Genomic DNA, 21,913 nt, shown 5'->3' with positions numbered 1-21,913 from the left:
CCTTTTGATTATGACTGCTAATGAGAATGCTGTATGTTTCTTAATATTTCTTTACCTCTTCTTTCCAAAATTAATTTCAGCATGAAGACAAGGTGTAACATTAAAAAAATTCTATTTTTAACTTATTATTAAACATAAAACACATATCAGAATACTAATTACTTTTGAGACTGTCACAAAGACAGGCTTTTAGACGAAAGTGGTTTTTTTTTTCTGATATCTGAGTTTAGTTGTGGTGAACTATAAATTGTTCTCTCAAGAGTATAATTGGATTCCTTCCTTCCTTCCTTCCTTCCTTCCTTCCTTCCTTCCTTCCTTCCTTCCATGTGGAATACTTCACAAATTTGCATGTCATCCTTGTGCAGGGGCCAGTCATGCTAATCTTCTCTGTATCGTTTCAATTTTAGTATATGTGCTGCCGAAGCGAACACTGATCACTGGATTTCTTAAGTGGTATATATAAGAACATTTTTCCTCAGCTTAAAATGAAATATTTAAATATATATGAATAAATACCTAAATTTGCTAGGCACGAGGAAAAACTTATGCAACACTGGTTATATTCATGAGATAGAATTTTCACCAAAAAAAGTGACAAATATTTGCAATTTGATAACATACAGCCCTACCCTATATGCCCTACAGGGACTGATTGAAACACAGTTTTTACAGCTATATGCTGACCCACCAACTCCACATTTGTAAATTCATATTAAAAATTATAAAGATAGGCGATGATTTGGCTGTAAGACTATATATAACATTCTTGCTTATAGTACCAAAAACTTGGGAAAAGCCTAAATATTTAGTTACATAGATTAGTAAAATTAATGTTGGGAGTCTCTATCAACATTCTTTTCAGCCCTTAAGAATATTATAGATGAATATTTATTGACATTAGAAAATAATTTATTGTTCATTTCTTAAAAACAGGTTATAAGAAAGTATATAAAGCAAGTTTTATTTTTTATAAAATAAAATTACATGTATCTCTACACAGAACATGTAATTCTAAGGCTAGACACTGAAAGAGTAACATGGCTTATCTTTGGATAGTGGATAATATGGGTTGTTTTTAAAAATTTTGCCTTGACTTTTCTTTATTTTTCACTTTCTTTTAATGCTAATGATGGTCATAGTAGAAAAATAGCTAAGGTACAGATTACAAAGAGTCCTTAATGCTCTACGAAGGACCTAAAATTTTATTCTGGATGTAATAAAAATATTCCAGGTTTTTAAAGAAGGGAAGCAAAATGGTCAGATGAATAGCTGGGAAGATATCCAACAGTTGGTATCGAACTTTCTCTAACCTGAGAAACTGTTTTTGTTTTTGATAAATAAAGACTTAGATAACTATTTCAAAATGGCGGATAAAGTCCTGAAAATAGGCCTGAAAAAGGATAAGTAGACAAGGTAGAAGGAAAACCACTCCACATAAGAAATGATCAGGAAGGTAAAGGTGAGGGATATCAGAAAGGACAGTGAGACACACACACACAGTGAGACTAGAAGAGAGAGAGAAAACAAGAAATGTTAGAGCATATGGCAGAAGGCCAGGATTGCATAAAATCATGTCCAGTGAGAAGTTTCCAGTGGTGGGGAGGCTTAAGTAATTTTTAGCACAGAAATATCAAACACGGCATTCTTCGTTGGTTCCGATGCTGTGGCATAAACCTGCCCCATTACCTATGCCTCCAGCACAGTCCAAGTTCACACAGCTCAGGATGGACGTATTTAAAGAATCGAGTGTTGGAGCCATAAAGGCCAGTCAGAGGGTGTTATGCAGAGAGAACTGAACTAATGTTCCATTATTCAATTTCTACGGGAACTTGGGCAAATGTCTTAATGAGATGCTGTTTTCTGAGTTAACATTTGATAACTGCTCTATAAAAATGCCAGCAATTATTATTTATTGACTGCTAACCACGTGCCAAGAAGTACTTCTAAGGGGTGTTACAGGTATTTCTTCACTTAATCTTCAGGATAACCCCATAAAAGTATAATCTATTTTATTTATACCCTTAATGTGCCTCAGGTGAGAAAACGAAGGCACGTTGGAGTTAAATGACTTATTTGAGGTCATGGAGCTTGACAGTGAAAAAGCCGGAATTTAAACCAGTTATTCTAGTTCCAGAGCACGGACTTTCATCCACCCATGTTCTACTGCTCCTCGGAGGCAGGTCACAAAGTAGGGAGAACTAAGTAAGATGACGTATGCTAACGCCACTAGTATGCTAGTGTCACTGCCACAGATAAAGATGCTCAGCAAATTTTCATTGTATTTCTTTTCTCTTGAATCCACTCTGTACTTACAAAACTTATTCACAAAGAAGTCAAAGGGTTTCTGTTAAATGCCTTTAAGCTTATAGACAATATTACTTTTTCTATTTTCCCAACCAAGAAATAAAAGAATTCCATGAAACAAGGAAAAAGGAGATTAGATACATCTTGTTCCCTTCAAATAAACTCTACTTTCTTTTCTGCTCTGTTTCGGGATTTTATTTAAAATGGAGCTCGTTGAGTTTTAATTCATGTATCTCTGTAGCCCATTGAGTTCTAATTCGTATATTTATCAAAGTAACATACCTTATTTCATTTTCTCCCCATGGCAAGATCCATAAGACAAACATTTTTCACTTCATTTGTCTAAATGGGGAAACTGAGACTCAGGGAAGTAAATGCCTTCATCAAGACCATGTATATGGCAAGGCAAGGAATTGTATTAAAAGTTGGCATAGAGTCCAGGGCTTAAATGTCAGGATCAACAATTTTATTTTATTTTTTATTTACAATTGTCATGTCAGCTAAATATATATATATATATATATATATATATAGAGAGAGAGAGAGAGAGAGAGAGAGAGAGAGAGAGAGAGAGGGAGAGAGAGAGAAGGAGAGATGGAGACAAAATACAGTATGCAAACAAAAATTTTTGTTCTAGATATGCAGTACATGTGTACAAAAATCGGGCAAATTTTCTAAGTGTAACACAATATGTCTCAAAAGTAAAATATTTTTAGACTGTTTTTTTCCAGTCACTGGGTGTCCAGTTATTGATGACACTGCTTCCATTCATCAGGGTAAATAATTAAGAAAGACTGCATTTAGAATTTCCCACATAAAATAATTACTATAGATAAAATAATTGAATCTTAAAGCAGAAAGAAAACCAAAGCTGTAGAAATAAAAAAAATTAAAGGCCTAGACAATCTATTAAATTTAATGATAGTAATTTTTTTCTCCTACCCACTAACAGTTCTGTTAAGCTGAAATCTGAAATATTTAGAATTCTTACTTAAATATAGCAAAAACCATACAAATCTCTGTAGCAAACAGACTTTCCATGTCTGCAGAGTCACTTAATAGCTGACAAATAGTTTCTATTAGGGCCTATCTTAATTGGTACTTGAACTTTTTGCCTTAAGTTGATTTGGCTTCTGTCATCCTTCCTGTCTTATCAACTGAAATGTCCAACTCCCTTAAAGCTTACTATACCTTGCACATGCTTTACATGTTTATGTTACAGCCGTTTAGACATTTCCCCTTGTTCTTGATCAAGGCATCAACTGTGTGATTTGTCACAAATAAATTAGCTCTGAAATCTGCATGTACCAAGATGTTTAGTTTATTCAGTCTTAAAGTCTGCCCAATTTCATAAAACCCAACACACACATTCCACAACTGGACAGAGTAGGCACTTACATACATAATCATTTTATTATGCCAGATGCCAGAGAGTGGTCTTTGATCAGCCCTCAAAATTAAACATTCGTTTTACCCAGGGTGCAATAAAAGTATGGTGACTTCTATTCGTTTGCCTTCCCAAGCATCTCCAGGCGGTAAGTTGCTTAGATTTACATACTAGGATTCTATAGAGTAGAGAGACACTGAACTACCTCCAGGATTGTTACCCACCACTCCTTGCTTCAGCTAGACCACCTCTGCTTCCCAGGTCAGAGCAGTGTCTCCTGTTTTCCATTCCTTTCTCTTGTCAAACTGAAGGACAGCTTCTAATTTTCCTTGCTGGGGAGGCATCCATCAATGCATCATCTTTTCCGACATATTTACATGCTGCATGTACTCAGCTAATTGAGACTTTACCAACAGTTCACAAGGCACTTGGCCCCCAACTTACAGCTGGTAATGTGGTGAAATATCAGGAGAAGTAAGTGAGAAGCACATGCTAGAATTATTAAAGACTGGGTACAACAGTAGGAATGACATTAATCTGGATGCCAGAGAAACTTTAGATTCTTCGGCTGTAACTTTAGGAACCACTCTGTCCCTTAGAACTGGCCATTTCAGCCAATTCGCCTCAGCCCGGAAAAAAAGCAAAGGGTTGTTGATGTTTTTTCTTTAAACCTGTGCAGAAGGAAAATGCTCAGCTGACTGGATGACTCTACGCAGTTAAAAACATATTCAATTTAGTGAAATGGCATTCTGTTCTAAGTCATTATAAAAGCTATCACTGGAAAATAGATACAATTACATATATATATACTGATATATTTCTATATATTATATATTTCTATATAACCTATGAGAACCCTTTGGTTTTTACTTATTTATTTTTATTTAAATTTTTTTTTTAAGATTTTATTTATTTATTCGACAGAGATAGAGACAGCCAGCGAGAGAGGGAACACAAGCAGGGGGAGTGGGAGAGGAAGAAGCAGGCTCATAGCAGAGGAGCCTGATGTGGGGCTCGATCCCATAACGCCGGGATCACGCCCTGAGCCGAAGGCAGACGCTTAACCGCTGTGCCACCCAGGTGCCCCTATTTTTATTTAAATTTTTAAAAAAGATTTTATTTATTTGAGAGAGAGAGAGAGGGATAGTGAGAGAGCACAAGCAGGGGGGAGAGGGAGAAGCAGGCTCCCTGCAGGGAGCCCGATGTGGTACTCAATCCCAGAACCCTGTGATCATGACCTGAGCTGAAGGCAAACACTTAACCAACTGAGCCACCCAGGTGCCCTGAATCCTTCAGTTTTAAAAATTCTGGTTCTAGAAATTCTAATGTTCAAAAATTACCTTAAAATCATAAAAACTCTAGGCATTCTCTCTCTTCAGATGCAACAACAGAAAGGCTTTGATATACTCTGTTTTTCAAATGTTCAAAACAATAACAACACATCTCATTTAATACTCAAGTAGAATCATGCTACTTTTCCAAAATAGGCCCTTTAATGCTTTATGTATTTGTATATATTTTCCAATTAGTAAGTTAAAAATAATAAAAATAACTAAAATGAGTTATGAAGTAATTCTATTCTATGCAGTAGAAATATATTTGAATGAGTTAAAGAATCAGGTGAAACCTGTAGTTAGTCTCCTGTGTGAAGAAGTGTATTTATTTTTCGCAAGTCTGTTTTGTATTCTGCACTCACTAACATTTATAATACACGACTTCCCCATGCAACAACAATTTAATGATACCTATTCTTTCCTTAAAAAACAAAAGAAATATTATCAGGCAGTATTACAATAAGCCAAACCAATTACCTTCTAAAACGATTTTAATGCAGGCAAAATATAAGAGTCATCATTTTAGCATAGCAAGATTTATTAAGACTGCAATTCAAAGCAGTCCACCATGCTTCTTATATGCTACATCGCTTCCCATTGAGTTTCAATATTTTGAAAGTTTGTATTTTATACCATAAAATTTCAAAATGTCATATCCTAGCAGATTCTGTGCAAAGAAACAAATAATATCTTACAGGCCACTTGGTCGCAGCTGTCATATACACACATTCAAATTCAAGGTGCACACTGCAAATGCTACCACGAATGGTGACAGGCCCACCAAATAGTTTAAAACATGGCTCCCATGTCCATAATCCAAGGGAGGTGAGAAAGAAGTTATAGAAAAACTAATACGAACCTCAGACCTCTTGACAAATCGTGACTCTCAAGTTATTAATATGCTATGCAAGGGCTTGCCAGCATTACAGTAGACATTCTTCTGAGAAAATACGTAGATATATAAATCAGATACTTTTTCCCCCCTCAAAGATAGGAATAGGTCCTGCCCCAGAATTCTGCTGACAAAGATCCACTGTAATAAAATGATTGTTTTCTTTTGTCATTGCCTGGCACATATATTAGCATTAGGTGCACTATTTTATCTGAGGAGTAAGTGAGAGTTACAGCATACGTTTTTCTTAAACCACTTTTATCTCTTCTCCTTCAGCGAAGTTAGCATCGTTTTGTTTTTCACTGTAATTTTGAGTTAAGTACCACTTTTTTTCAGAAAAATCTCAAAGAACTAGAAAAAAGATCTTTTTAAAATAAACACCCGCCCCCCCCCACCCCGCAAATCTTTTAAAAATGACTTCTCTCGGGGCGGCTGGGTGGCTCAGTTGGTGGGGCATCTTGCCTTAGGCTCAGGTCACAATCTCAGGGTCCTGAGTTCGGGCCCTCCATCGGGCTCCTGCTTCTCCCTCTCCCTTTGCCTGCCACTCCCCCTGCTTGTGCTCTCTCTCTGTCAAATAAATAAATAAATAAAATCTTGGAACAAAATAAAAATGACCTTTCTTTCCTCCCCACAGGATTATTTATCTAGGCAAACCAAGTGCTACAGACAACATAGAACCTAAGAATTTGGTTGTAAAAGAAAAATGTATCCATGTGCTATCACACGGAATGAAGCACACATTAATGGGTTAATAATCACTTAGTAATAAGACACCAAGAGATGCCCACAATTTAACATTTGAGGGAGATTTATTTTGGTTAGAAAATTATAAAGCCTTTAATTTTCTTTTTGGCCCACTGTATATTCTCACTACAGTGCATGAGTGCTATGTTCCGTATGGCCACAACTGCTACTGGGTAGCTTCAAACTGGCTCGAAATCATCACTCTTAGGAAAAACAGTATAGCACCAAACACAGAAAGGCAGATGCCACAGTTTCACTTCCAGAGCTGGAAGGAGATTCCATGCCTTCGGAATACCCTCCCCATCATCACAAAAGTTCATTTTTATTATGTGCATTTTATATGCATTGCCTCATTGAAACTCCACAAAAATTTTGTAAAATAAATACTACTCTTAATCCATTTTATATGAAGAACCTGAGAAGCTCATTTACAACTTGTGCAAAGTCATGTATCCATAATTACAAAGGCAGTGCTCTAAATATTATTCTGTCCCTTTGTCTTCCCTACTGTATATGGTCAACAAATTGGATATTGCAGTACCTGTAAGCAGCAATACACAATAACTAAGACTGTAGACTCTGAAGAAGGTTGTCTGGGTTCACATCCTGGTTCTGCTATTGAGATGGCCAGTATGTACCCTCACCTTTCTTTAGGCAAAATAGCAGTCTCTATCTCATAGGGCTTTAGCAAAGAAGAGATGAGGTAGCATGTGTCAAGTGCTTAGAACATTGCTTGGCATACTGAATGTCCTCAGCAAACTAGATGATTGCACATACATTAATTCACCGATTATTTGTTAACCTTTCAGTACGGGCAAAGTACTTGAAGGTTGGGAAAATGAGTCACAGTCTAAGTTCTCAAAGATATTAGAATCTAACAAGGAAACTTGCACATCATTAAACAAATGTCAATAATGGCTATAAATCTATCGCCGAAAGTTTAAAGAACAAAAAACATACAAGTGTAGACAAGAATTTGCTTCATGGATGAGGTATGTTTACACATAACTTGGAAGAATGGCTAGATTTTGGAGAGGCAGAGGAGAGGTGGCAGGAAGTAATTTGTTGAACTGGGTAGATGAAACAGTCAGATAATCTTAAAATCTCTTCCAAAAAATTGAGGGTCTTTCATTCTTCCAGAGTAGGTGCACTACCCATTCTCTGGACAAATGCACAGATTGTGCTTCTAGTCACAAAAGAGAAGTTTTTCTTCTTAAAGAAGAAAATTGAGGTCAGTCATTTCAATGTCCTAACCTTCCACAAATAGCAGATTGTATGTTTAATTTTTTTATGAAGCAATAAACCGATGATTTCATTTTTTAATGAGGGAAGTCTTTTGGTCATCTTAGACCATTTCCAATGTGTGTGGCGGGGGGCTTCCCTACACACCACCAAATGATTCTCAGACACCAATAGGTGTCCAAGAACTCAACTCAGTTCTGAAACGATCTACCCTGGGGGTAGCAGCAGAAACCACAGGTGAAGGGCTCAGTCCTGCAAGATAGTCCTTCCAACTTCTGATGCCAGTCGAAAGCCCAAGTTGTCACCTGTGCCGCTGACAAACCTGTGGGTTTCAACGACCCCCTTCTTGTACTTCAGATGCCAAATGCAAGTCCAAGTTGTCACCTGTACTTCTAACCGACTGCCTGTAAGTTCCCATGACCCTTCCTGCCCCAGGGTTTGATTAATTTGCTAGAGTAGCTCATAGAACTCAGAGGAACATTTTACTTACTAAATTACCAGTTTGTTTGTTTTTCCCATGACAGGATATAACTTAAGAACAGCAGATGGAAGAGAAGCACAGGGCAAGGTATGGGGAAAAGGTGTGGAACTTCCATGTTCTCTTGAGTATGCTACTCTTTCCAGTATCCACATGGTCACCACCCCAGAAGCTTTCCAAACCCTGAACCCTGTCCTTTTGGGTTTTATGGAGGCTTCATCACACAGGCATGATTTGTTAATCAGTGAGCACTGGTGACTGAACTCCATCTCCAACTCTTCTCCCCTCCCTAGAGGTTTGGGGGTGAGACTGAAAGTTCCAACCTTCTACTCACATGGTTGACTCAACTGGCAATGAGTCCTCATTCTTAGGTGGGGTCCAAGAGCCACTCATTAACATAACAGAAGACACCTTTATTACTCTCAACACTTCCTTAAATTCCAAGGGTTTTGGAAACTCTGTCCCAGAAACAGGGAAAAAGGCCAAATATATATTTCTTACTATAAATCACAGTATCGTAGAAAGGAAGAAAACAGCTACAATCTGAAATTGGTCTATATGGAATTGGGTTAGAACAGGCCTACTCTTATCTAGAGAGGAAGAGTCTGAATGTCATGGATCTTTACACTTATCTCTAGAATATCATGTTTCTGCTTCTCCTCCTCAAACCCTCTTTTCACTTTAGTTTGGCTTTTAGGTCAGCAATCTAGAGAGGATAATGGACAGACTGTCAGATTCAGTTGGTCTAAAACACATTGTGCTTCCCATAAGCTGGCTGCTTACTCACCCTCCTATTCCCCACTCTGGCCAGATCAGAAACTTAGGATGTGTCATCATCAACATTTTCCACTTGCTTGTCTCAAAGATCTGGGCCTTGAGATTAAAATTCCAAAATGTCACTAAGATTGGTAGCTTCAACCCCTATTATTTTCCCACTGGACTGTTAGAATTACTTTGCGATTGGCCTGTTTCCTGTCCATTTCCCGTACAATTCACCCTAAACGTTTTACAAGGAAAAAAAAGTCTGAAGAGCAATAGTTTCTTGGCTCAAAAAATTTCAAAGTCTTCCTATTTTCCACAGAATTAGGTTGATACTTAGCTGCCACTCAAAGCTTTCGGACACCACACCCCAGCTTGCCTTGTCTTCCATTCTTGCCGTCTTACGGTCTTTTTTTGGAGACTTCAACTTAAAAACAGAATGCAGTGATCATTCTTTTGAACAGTTTCCCTCTCTCAAATGCCTACCCCCTCAGAGATCTTCCTCTTGAAAGTCTGGGCATTCTTGAAAACCAACCTCAGAAACTACATCTCTGAATCTCACCAGGAGTCCCTCCTCTCTCTAAATTTCTTTCTTTTTTTTTTTTTTTTTAAGATTTTATTTATTTATTTGACAGAGATAGAGACAGCCAGCGAGAGAGGGAACACAAGCAGGGGGAGTGGGAGAGGAAGAAGCAGGCTCATAGCAGAGGAGCCTGATGTGGGGCTCGATCCCATAACGCCGGGATCACGCCCTGAGCCAAAGGCAGACGCTTAACTGCTGTGCCACCCAGGCGCCCCCTCTCTAAATTTCTTATCACTTTGTATTTACCTTATGAGATATTCAGCAAATTCTAAATCATGTTATAATCGTATATGTAACATTTTCAATAAAGAGCTACTTATATTTTTAAAAAGTACACTCCACAGCACCTAGCTTAGCGTCTTCAGTAAAAAGTTCTGTAGATGTACATTGAATGAATGAACAAATGAATAAATGAATCATGGAGAGTGCAAGGATGAGGATGAGACAGACAGAAGCTTGTCCATTTGCAAAAACTAGATTCCCAAATAGTTTCATTTACTTCGCGTTGATCTGAACTCAGTCTTTTGATAATTACATACAAAGACTGCTCTGTGTAGTAGGAGTGGAATGTATAGGCGAGCTTTTGTTAAAACAGGGCAATTCAGGAATCAGCATTTTCCAATAAGAGAACAGGTCTTTGGATATTGTTGATATATAATTCATCATTGTTAAATTATCTACCAAGATAAAAATATTTCCACGTTGAAGTATTTTTAAACTTATAATGTAAGATACCTGGGTAATTGGCTGTGAAGGATATAAAAAAGACAGATGTAAGGCTCTTTCTGAATTTATACAGCTGATAAAGGATGCTTCTTGCCTACATATGGAGAGGTACCTGTAATTATGTCCGGCAGCTAATGAAGGCTTATTGTAAGTATTTAAAGACTCTGTGGACTCTAGTGCTTCCAGGTTCTTCAGTTTATAAAATTTCAAAGTCACCCATGAACTTGAAACCCTGTATAAATTTGAAAGAAAGGTACTACAGGATTCATGATGTTCTTGTACTGACAAACACTTTATGTCACCTGATGCCACACACCTACCTAATTCAAACGTTACCGAAAGGAAGCTTTGGAATCAGATAATTTCATTCCACTTTAACTGTTTCATGAGCTAAAGGTATCACTAGGAATTTAAATCAAAGCCAGCTTTAATGAACTAAACCAACCCTGGATGAAAATGCTTCATTTCACATCAAATCTCACAGCTGATTATGTATGTATGCTGTTTGCACAGCTGAGATCTGATTGGCTCGCACACTGAAAGCTCTGTTGGAAGTTAGTATTACAGCCACTTATAACTCAGATGAAATGAGGCATTAGTTTGCCTGATAAAATGAACAAGCCGCAGTGAAAAGAACACTACCACAAACAATTTTTTGCTAACAAGATTTGGCGGTGACTTAGTTATTCATTATACTCTCATTGGATTCAGGACTCAGACTCTGAAAGATAAAGGGAGCTGTGCTTTCAAGTACCAGGGCAGACATCCCTGCCTTTTCCCAGGTGACTCACCTAGATCATGATCGACAGGGTTCTGTATGATCTGGCCCCTGCCCCCCTTCAAACCTCCTCTTGCCCACTCTCCCACTTCCTCACTCTGCTCTAGGCCCTGTGGAGTCAAACCCCTTTCCCCCTCAGAGCCTCTGCACTGAGCTCTTCTCACGGGCTCCTGCTCACCCTGCAGATTTCCTCTGTGCAGTACACATCTGCTCTGGAACTCTTAAAATGTGGCCAGTATGAATTAAGTTGTGCTGTGCTGAATACACATTGGACTGTGAAAATTTAATATGTAAATAAAGGAGGACATCATTAATAATATTGGCTACAAGTCGAAGTGATAATATTTTAGATACTTGGGTTCAATAAAACATATTATTAAAATTAATTCGACCTGTTTCTTTTCATAACGTGGCTACTAGAAAATTTTAAATTACCCATGTGGTTTGCATTCGTGGCTTGCGTTATATTTCAAATGAAGCATGCTGCTTTCTACATTAATTCAGACGTCACCACGGAGAGTTAAATTTGTCAGAAGGCATTCGTTTGTTTATTTTCTCTATTTTATATGCTGCTATATCCAAACCACCATTTATTTCATGTGAGGCATGAAATAAATGTTTGTGGAATGAATGAATGCATTATACATGCGCTAATGAAGAGCCTGGGCTCTGGAATCAAGCTGCCTGAATTTCAATCTCAGTTCTGGTATTTATTAACCGTATCAGCTGGGACAAGGGTTTATTCTCTCAAGGAGTGCCTGTTAAGATGAATTCTTACATCTAAAGTGTTTAAATCAGTGTCTGATATGTAGTAAGTGCTCAATAAATATTAGCTATGGATAAGTATTATTATTCTGTTCTGTAGAAAGAAACATAGGCACCATAATGCTAATCTTTGGTTACTGAGATGGTGAATGGGAGTCATGATTTAACTCTTGAACGGCACGACTCTAAGATACATTTTCTGTCCATTATACGAATGTAAATCCATAGTCAATATAAATAAAAATCTGAAGTCAATTTTAAGTTACTTCAATAGCGTTAAAGGAAGCTATATGATTCATATCTGCTCATCTAAATGATATTGGACTTTGGCCTCTAATTGAGTATTATCTATTAACAATGTGAAATGTGATAACAATTTATCATACTGGTGAATATTTATTCAGTCTTATTAACAGCAGGCACTATTCTTACCTATTACAATGCTAAAATACTCAATTAGTTTACCAACTTTGTAAGTAGACACTGTTTGTCAAAATCCCTATTTTCCAGATTAGGATACTGAGGTACAGAGAGGTCAAGTACCTTGCCAAAGTCACACAGCTAAGCACGGAAGAAGGTAGAATTCTAACTCAGCTGGTGTGGCCGCAGAACCCGTGCTTTCCCCCATTTCTGAGATAGCGCATTCTCTGCTCGCATTTTATGCTTGTGGAACAGTAAAAGATGGCTGAGCATTCAGCCTTACAGTTGCTGTGATTAACTCAAAGATAGGAACTGACTTCTGGTATTTTTATCAGCAACAGTACATTTTCTAAGAAAAATTATTTTTCTGGCTCAAGCTATGGAATGGACCACCTAAAAGTAAATTTTCCTTCCAAAAGACATCTTTGTAATCCATACAAAACTAGGCCATCAAAACCTCTGCTGTCCTGGGGACTGCTTCCCCTGAATGAGACTTCAAGCAAAGAATAAATTATCCTGCATGTCATATCACATCACATCAGGCCCAATCAAGCTCAGTAAGTGACTATTTGCTTCTCTCTTCAGAAGCCCAGCACAATAGATCCTATGCTGATGACACTTACAATATTTAAATAAAGCCAGACTAGGTTTATGATTGAAGAAGCCATCATCTTTCATTAGAATGAGAAAATAAATTTTCAATAGTAGGCCACTAACATGTTTGAATGGCTCAATTCATTTTCTGGCAGGTCATGGCCAATATCCACTACAGAACATCCTTGTTGAAAACAATCCTCTTAAAGAATCCACTCTGTCTTGATGACAAAGAGGTGTGTTCTTCCCCAGACAAGAAATGGGGGGAAAAAAAAAGCTAAACCCTCTAAATGTTTTTACATTTCAGTGATTTGGTTTTGCGACATTCTATCTTGTGTGAGGGGAAAGAGGAAACAACGGGTAAGGAAAAAGATCGTTATCGGGGAGCACTCCTAGGTACATGGCAGAAGCAATAGAGACCTGGAAGCCCAGCGGCCTCAGGCAGCCTGGAACAGAGGGAGGCAGCAAACAGGAGTCAGAAAGGCCAGGTTCTGCTTCAACCTTGTCACTCACTACCTCTGTGTATTTGAGCATCTTGCCGACCTTTTCCAAGTCATGATTTATAAAATGAGAGGGTTTGATTAGATCACAAGATCACGTTCAGTCTTTACAAGACCTTCCTGACTGTACTTATGTCAGAGAATTCCGATGTCTAGAGTCTTGTTAGAATGTGCTAGTCACAGGGAGGTGCTCTCCTCTATAGAAATTGAAGTGGAAGGACATGATGCTTTCTGGGAGATAAAGTAGCAAAATTCACACACTACGGGTGTGACCAGTCATCACAGGGACTTAACTGGGAAAATGGATGTGACTCTGTGACCAAAGGGTTTGGGAACACTCACAACTCAGAAGCACAGAAATAACATATGAAGACATCTGGGTGTGTTACAATCTAAATATATGTGTTGCCCTTTTTCTGAAGAAGGGTGATGTGAACAGAGAAGGCATAGTTATCCTGGAAAATAAATCAGGAAAGACCACATAGATTTGTATTATTTACTTATCTATGCAGTTCTGTCTGGGGGTGTGAGTGAGAGGCATTTCCCTCTGTGAAGATGGGCAGATCAGCCCCTAGTGCTTGAACCTGAGTGTTCCAATCAAATAATACTCATTTGCCTTGTTCTGATTCTGCATGTAGCAGGCATCCTTTGGCCTACAGAGAGAGAAGGCAGTGGAAAGATTGACATCAATATCCAATTTCCCTAGGGTTACATGGTTTTTGGAAACAAGTAAACCCACTTTCTAATGGGCTTCCTATAAAAAGTGGGTCTCAGGGAGTATATGTACCAATTGGCCAACTCAAGTATTTAAGTCTACCTAAAATTGTATTTCTAATTCTAATTAATTGACATTGTGATTGAAATATACCCTTCTCAGTGAGCTTTATTAATGGGAGTCTGTCCCTGAGAGATGGATCTTTTCTAAGGATTCTGGCAAGATGATGTTTAAAACTGCATAGCCTCAAGTATTCCAGACCTTGGATTCACTCTTCCTTTCAAAATGCAAACAACAATAGTCTCAGTCTCTATGCTGCTTGATTAGTAGGGAATCCTATCATTTCCCCCTCTATTTCTTAGTTTCCTAGGAACGTCTACAAGTCCTAAAACCTGTCCTGGTTGTCACTTAACATCTCTGTCAGTCTTCCTCCCCTCCCTGCAGGTTTCTTGGCCCGTTGCTTTTTGTATGTCCTAACCAGGACTACCATACTTCTGAGGAAGGTGTTCCCACACAACATTACCACAGGCCTGGCACAGGCTTGAAAACAAGCCTAGTTTACTTCATTAAAGATGCAGGCTTACGAAAAGGAACAACCAAAAAAAGAAAAAGGAAAGAATTCTTAAAATTGCATGAAAGTATTGTTGTGAGATGAAGATACTGTTATGATTTATTGAAGACCTGGCCCCCAGGACCAGAATGTGACTGCGTTTGGAAATGAGGTTGTTGCTGATGTAATTAGTTAAAATGAAGCTATGAGGAGACTGGGTCCCTAATCCAATATTACTGGTGTCCTCATAAAAACGGGAACTTTGAACAGAGAGACAAACACAACAGGAGAATGCCAGGGGAAGACTGGTGTTAGATGCTCACAGGCCAAGGGAATGACCAGAAGCTGGGAAAGAGGTCTGGAACAGATTTTCCCCTGGCACTTCCAGAGGGAACACGGCCCTGCTGTCACTTTGATCTTGGACTTGTAGCCTACAGAACTATAAGACAATAAATTTCTCTGGTTTAAGCCACTTGCTGTGCTTTGTTACAGCAGCCCTAGCAAACTAGTACTGGTATTATGGCTCCTTCAAACTTCAGACTAGGCCTCTCCATAGGTCCTGATGCACGTTGGGCCCCAGCCTGCTGCTGCCCTGCAGGGGACAGATCACCTATAGATAAATCTGTAAGTCTCTGTAGCAGGGATGTTAGGCTCTCCTTACCTGCTATCTAGGCCCCTGAATGAACCTTCTTATGTCCCCTATGACAGACTAGAAGAAAAAAATATTCTTTCTCTATAGCTAGTACAAGGTCTATTTCACAGATAAGATCAAAAAGAGTTCTGCTAAGATGTAATTCTGATTATAATGAGAGAAGTTGTCTCAAACCTCATTATTACAAGATAAGGTTTGGCCTTATCTTTATATAACCAGAGAGGTCCATGAAGTATTTGCCCCAAATAAAAAAGACAGAGGCAGAGACTAGAGTTAGGTTACCAGAAACCAAAGAATGTCTGAGGCCACCAGATGCTGGAAGAAGAAAGGAAGAATCCTCCCCTAGAGGCTTTGGAAGGAATATGGTCCCATTAACACCTTGATTTCAGCCTTATGACTTCCGAGACAGTGAGAGAATAAATTTCAGTTGTTTCAGACCATCCAGTTAGTGGTACTTTGTTGGGGCAGCCGTAGCAAATGAATACGGCCAGTTTGGCTGAGCTGTAGTACCAGTTATTAACTCAAACACTAATCTAGCGTTGCTGTGAAGGTATTTTGTAGATGCAGTTAACTTTAAGTAAAGGAGATTTCCCTTGGTAACGTGGGTGAATCTCATTTAATTAGCTGAAGGCCTTAAGAGCAAAAAATGAAGTTTCCCAGAGAAGAAATTCTGCCTCAAAAAGGCACCATCAACACTTGTCTTTCCTGAGTTGCCAGCCTGCCAGTGTGCCCTGCCCTACAGGTTTCTGACTTGCCAGTCCCAACAATTCATAAGCCAATTCTTTAAGATCAATCTCTTTATAATCACATATACACATGTATGGTGTTCTTGACTTGTGTGATCCTACCTCCTTGAGTGTGGGCAGGATCGGACACTTACCTGAGACTAAGAGAGGTGATGGGACATATGCCATTACATGCACATAATTACATTACACATGATTTCAGTATCTGTCCTGCTGAGAGTATCTCTTTCTTGCTGGCTTTCAGGAAGCAAATGGCCATAAAGGAAGAGTCCATCTGGCAAGATACTGAGGGCAACCTCTGACTGAGAGCCAACAAGAAGAAACTGAGGCCCTTAGTCTGGCAATTCACAAGGAACTGCGTGCTGCCGACAACCACGGTAGGGTAGAAGTAGAGGCTTCCCCAGTCAACTCTCACATGAGACTACAGTGCCAGAAAACACTCTGATTACAGCCTTTGAAACCCAGAAGCATATTACCTAGAAATTTTGGAGAATTATGGCAACATACTAAAATGGAAAAGAAAAATGAAACTAGAACTTGGATCATTCGAGTCCTGGTTCAAGGACCTTTTTGTTCTACCCCAATGTACCCCTCTGATGTTCACAAGAACACAAATGCTTTGTGAAAATTTCTGGTGCCAAGAAAAGCCTCTAACTATCCTTTGTACAAGAGTGAGCATATAAATGTGGGTGTAGATGTATGCACGCCTTTTGTGTTTTGTAAGAATTTAACTAATACATCAGCATCTCTGTTCATCAGTACAAATCCCCATCTCTAATTCAGAGCAACATGGTAGTAATGAGCATCAAAAGTAATCATTCCGTAGGAGGAAACAGAGGGTTATTCAGCTATTAGGACTCAGGAAAATTTGCCCTGTTGGCTTCCCACTTCCTGACGGATATTGATTCAATTGGAAAACTGCAAAGATGTGGCTGTTTCACCTCCATTTAAAGTAATTAGAATTAGCGAGAGAACGTCTTATTGTCATACCTATTGCTAGTTTTCACAATTACCATGAACTTCTGGGAAGGGATAAAGGGGAAACCCATGTTGACCTCTGGCAGGCCAGATTATGGTAGCAATCAACCACTGAGCTCATAGGATACCACTTCCAGTAAGTTTTTCTCATTTATTTTTCCATAAAATTATGATGTAATTCATTATCTTAGCATTGACCTATAACTATGGTGTTAGGGAAAATGTGTAAGATCTGAAGTCAGAAAACTCAGAAGTATTCAGAGTAGCACATATCCATCAACTTGCCCTGGAAAAAAAAAAAAAAAAAAACAACCAGAAAGCCCGGGCATGCTCCCCTCCCAGGAGAAGCTTCAACAGCAGGAGATACATCTAACAATAGCATTCAAATTTAATAAAATCCCAGGGGGCAAATGGATAGCTCCACCCTCTGTAAGCGCCACAGGCAACTTTGAGAAGCTTGCAAAGTCCTGCATGTCCCACTCCACGCTGTTCAAAAATCTCCTAAGTTTTTTTCTAACCTTTAATTCAAGCAATTGTATCTAGCTGTGTCTGTGTCTTTTTGTCAATCTTACCATGATGTTGGTACATGGTGCAGTACCCACGGAGTCGGGGTTGGGTGTGACCACAGGGGACAGAATGGATTAACGAGTCAATATTGTTTGTGTCTTGTGTCCAAGCGATGGGATTACAAGTGATTTCTATCTTCTTTTTGCTTCTTTTTATTTTATGAAATTTCTAAAATGAGATGTATTACTTGAGTAATTTTATATTTAAAGCCAGCTTTGAAACAATGTGGATAGTAGGACATCGAGTTTGATTCGGTACCGATATACACCATATATAAACCAACTTAGTTGTGGTTTATGTCTTTGGTTGGTGAGATTATTATTTTTTTTTTTTGCTTCTATGTATTTTAAAATTTATAATCATGATAATGCCAGTACTAAGACTCTCAAGGGTGTCCTCTCATACTGGGAAATGTTAGAAATCACCATGTAGGTTCTGGTCAAAGTGTAGCTCACTGACCAGTAGTGTCGACATCACCTGGGAAGTGCAGAAACTCAGGCGCCACTCCAGAGCTAATTCATTCAGCCTCTGCCTTTTACTAAGATCTCGGGTGACTTGTACGAACATTAACCTTTCACAAGTACTTGTGTGGTTAAAAATTCACTACTCAGAGAACTTCCCCCCCCCCCTATGTTATCAAGGCTCTTTAGTGTCTGTCTTAAATATTCTGATTGGCAAACAAATGCTGCTATAATTGAAAGTGATTAAAGTCTGATAATGGACATTTGGTCACTCCTGGGTTTTAGATAAGATTTATTCTCTGTGATATTTTGAGAAAAAGTATACATACTTTAGAAGATTCTACATGGCCTTTCTGGACCAGGTGTGAGGAGGAAGAAACTTTGGCTATAATTAACCCTCCGGGGTGACGGAGATAGGAGGTGCTCAGAGTTATGAAAGTCACGATGGGGTGGGGCAGTTAGAGGTAGATATGTTCTTCCTTATCTCATCAGTTTTTCTTACCACTAATTGTCTGATCATGAAAGGATTTAGTAATAACTTACACCTATATGTAGCTTTAGATTATACATTTTATTTTTATCACTTCCCAATAGGTAAGCATTTTAATCAGGAGCACTGTGATTCGGAGATGTTACCATCTGGCTAAATAGTAGAGAGCTAATCAGTGATGAGACCATGGGTCACAGCTTCCTTCTAGACCCACAGCCAAGACTAAACAAGGAAGAACCATCCTTAGGACTTCCCCACCTCACAGGGTCTCCGTCTCTGGCTCTAATCCTATTCCCTCAACCATGCGTCCTTCTCACCTACCTAACCCAGGGACTGCGTGGTGCTAGGCAGAGAGCAAGGAAACATGACACATGTCCCCATTGACAGGGAGCTCACAGTCTGGACAGACTGTCCTTTCCGCATTTTATGTTTATGTCATTCAGTATGCCAAGTATTCATGTTATGGTCTTGTAAACATGACATACCCCACACTGGGTAAGGGCTCATCCTGGGAATCACTTTTCCTTAATCTCTAGCTCAAAAACTTATTTTGTGACAGGCCCAGGGACTTCCCTTATATATAAGCCAGCATGTTTATATTAAATAAGTGAGTCCATTTTCATCAGAATACTTTTTCCCTTTTCGTTGTGATATCAACACTTATTCACAAAGACAGGAACAGAATTTCCCATGCTAACAACTCCGAACCATTTCAAGTGGAAATCCCTCCTGATTATGTAGCTTGTCTCGGTTCTGAAGGGCTGCACCCCAGAGAGCCGAGAACACGTTAGTCTGCAGTGTGGTTCCCAGTGGGAAATGACTGCTCCATATTGCCACCAGAGTAGCAGGTTTTACGGCTCTGTGGACTTGGTCACTGGACTCATTAAGATCACTGAAAGGTTTTAGTTAAAAACAAAAAACCCAGTGCCTTCAATAATGAATGCTTTCATGAAAATAACAGCTTTACTTTTCATGTTAACTAGAAAATGTTATTAAAATTTTTGCCTTAGAACTGAGCACTCTATGCACACAGAGTTGTTTTTTTTTTTTTTTTTCCCCAACCTCATCTGCCTGCATTTACTCAATTTGGTCAGTGATCTCAGATATGACCTTTATAGGCAGCAAAGCAGAGTGGTTAGAGCATTGCATCTAGAACTCTGTTTCCTGAACTTGAATTGAGATTCTGCCAAGTATTAACTAGTTACTTAAACTTACCATGATTCAGCTCACTCATCTATAAAGTGGGAATAATAATAGCATCTCAGTATTGTCATGAGGACTAAACGAGATCATATATCCATGGTATTTAGGACAGTGCCTAGCATATATTTAGCACCCTATATGCACTAGCTGCTATGAAGTTGTACCTTTTCTGGAACTGGGGTCTAAGCATCTTCCCTCATTTCCATACTACCGACATGATAGTGCAAGTCTTAATACCTACAGAAAAGGATGACAGAGTAGAAATAGTACTGAACAAGGAATTAAGAGGTATGTGTTGGCAGCTCTAATTCTCTTAATTAGTTTGGGGATCTTGGGTAATTTCTTATTCTTTTTTTAAAAGATTTTATTTATTTATTTGACAGAGAGACAGCCAGTGAGAGAGGGAACACTAGCAGGGGGAGTGGGAGAGGAAGAAGCAGGCCTCCCACTGAGCAGGGAGCCTGATGCGGGGCTCAATCCCAGGACCATGGGATCATGCCCTGAGCCGAAGGCAGATGCGCAATGACTGAGCCACCCAGGCGCCTCATTCCTTAGCCTTTCTGAGACGCAGTTCCTTGTTTAGAAAAGAGGAGGTTACAGTAGTTAATCTCAAAATTCCCTTCCAGTTCTAAGTTGCAGTGATTTTGAGTTTTTGTTTAGGGCTCTATTTAGGATTACAGAGAAAGGGTCAGTATGACTCATAATCGCTAATAATTGCATGTATAATAATTCATATTTGAAGCTGAAAGGAATACCGTTTTAAATTGATTTAGTTAACAGCCAGGAGTTCTTGCTTACCAAAGTCTATTCCAATTATTTGGTGCTTATACCACTGGACACAGAGTCCGCTGTATTAGGGCTAACTGGATCTCTTGTAAAACTCACTCCAGAGAACGGATATCTATGTGCTAAACCACACTTCCAGGAAAGTGTCTAAAATAACACTAGGAATCTGACCCTGAAATAGCAGGCCAGTGCAGTAATAATTTCATGGCTCTGGGATCCACTGCAAGGCCAGAGCAGTCCAGCCACAGGAGGCTGAATCATGGCCAATAGCTCATTATCCTGTGGGAGGAAGGGGGCTGTAACTGAAATAACCTACTGCTCGGAGTCTTTGAAGACCCAGAGCCCTCACATGGTGTATTCAGCAGATGCTTTAGTGTGACAGTGGGTTGTGTATGTGAATCTAATAAAATCACTCCTGACTTACATCCGGGCAGAAAGTCTTATAAATCTGCCATCCATGACTTTCAATAACAATTAAAGTGAAAGTCATATCCAAGCTAAATATGAAATATAAGAGATCATGTCTGTGGTGTTGATGTGGTTCCTAGTCCTCCTGGTACATTCATTCTAGGATACGTGTTCATTTGGAACTCCTTTAGTCTTTGATATTTGCATGGAAGATAGCTTGTTCACATTTGAGGGAAGCCTGACATGGTTTATAATTCTCACATGAACACCCAACCCCTCTGTCATTATTTCCACTGGCTTTTCTCAAAAGCACTTGAAAAATATATTAATTTTACACTAATTTTCACACTTGGTTTGAGCAATCTTGTGTATATCTAGCTCCAAGGAAAATGATAAGGTAGATGATGTCTGTTTTTCTCTAGTGGATTTTCTTACCATCAATATTCTCCTTCCTTTGATGCCTCTTACTCTTTTCTAATCATCAAGCACCAACCCAAGTCCTATCTCCTCCCCCCGCCCACCTATGTTTTGCTCTACTCTTTATGAACTATTAGTTTATAATGTCCCCTGGGGGAATTTTCATTGCAATATGTGACTACTGAAAACCAAACCATGTCTTTGATTCCCAAAGTCAATGCTTTTCAAAGCATGGCCTGACAACCCCTAACATTAGAGCCATCTTGGGGCTGTGAGTGGTGTATGTTGAAAACTTGGATTACTGGGCCCCACCCTAGATATTCATATTCCAAAATCTCTGGGAAAGGGAAGAAGGAGTCCTCTTCGGATCAGCAGAGTGGGTAATAACACAGGCTCTGGAACCAGGCCGCCTCAGTTTGAATTCTAGTTCCACC

General features: G+C 39.0%; 1 non-coding gene across 1 annotated transcript; it reads right to left on the bottom strand.

Annotated features, from left to right (window-relative positions):
* Positions 1-320: 320 nt before the first annotated feature.
* Positions 321-431, bottom strand: LOC123798332 (U6 spliceosomal RNA). Its single transcript, XR_006781254.1, has one exon. It is a non-coding gene; the product is annotated as a U6 spliceosomal RNA (small nuclear RNA).
* Between the last annotated feature and the right edge of the window lie 21,482 nt (positions 432-21,913).

Source organism: Ursus americanus, chromosome 1 (genome assembly GCF_024610735.1).
Source record: "Ursus americanus isolate L20-20 chromosome 1, mUrsAme1.1.p, whole genome shotgun sequence".
Taxonomy (NCBI): domain Eukaryota; kingdom Metazoa; phylum Chordata; class Mammalia; order Carnivora; family Ursidae; genus Ursus; species Ursus americanus.
Note: the sequence above shows the minus strand (reverse complement) of the source record. Positions and strands in the feature narration are given on the sequence as shown.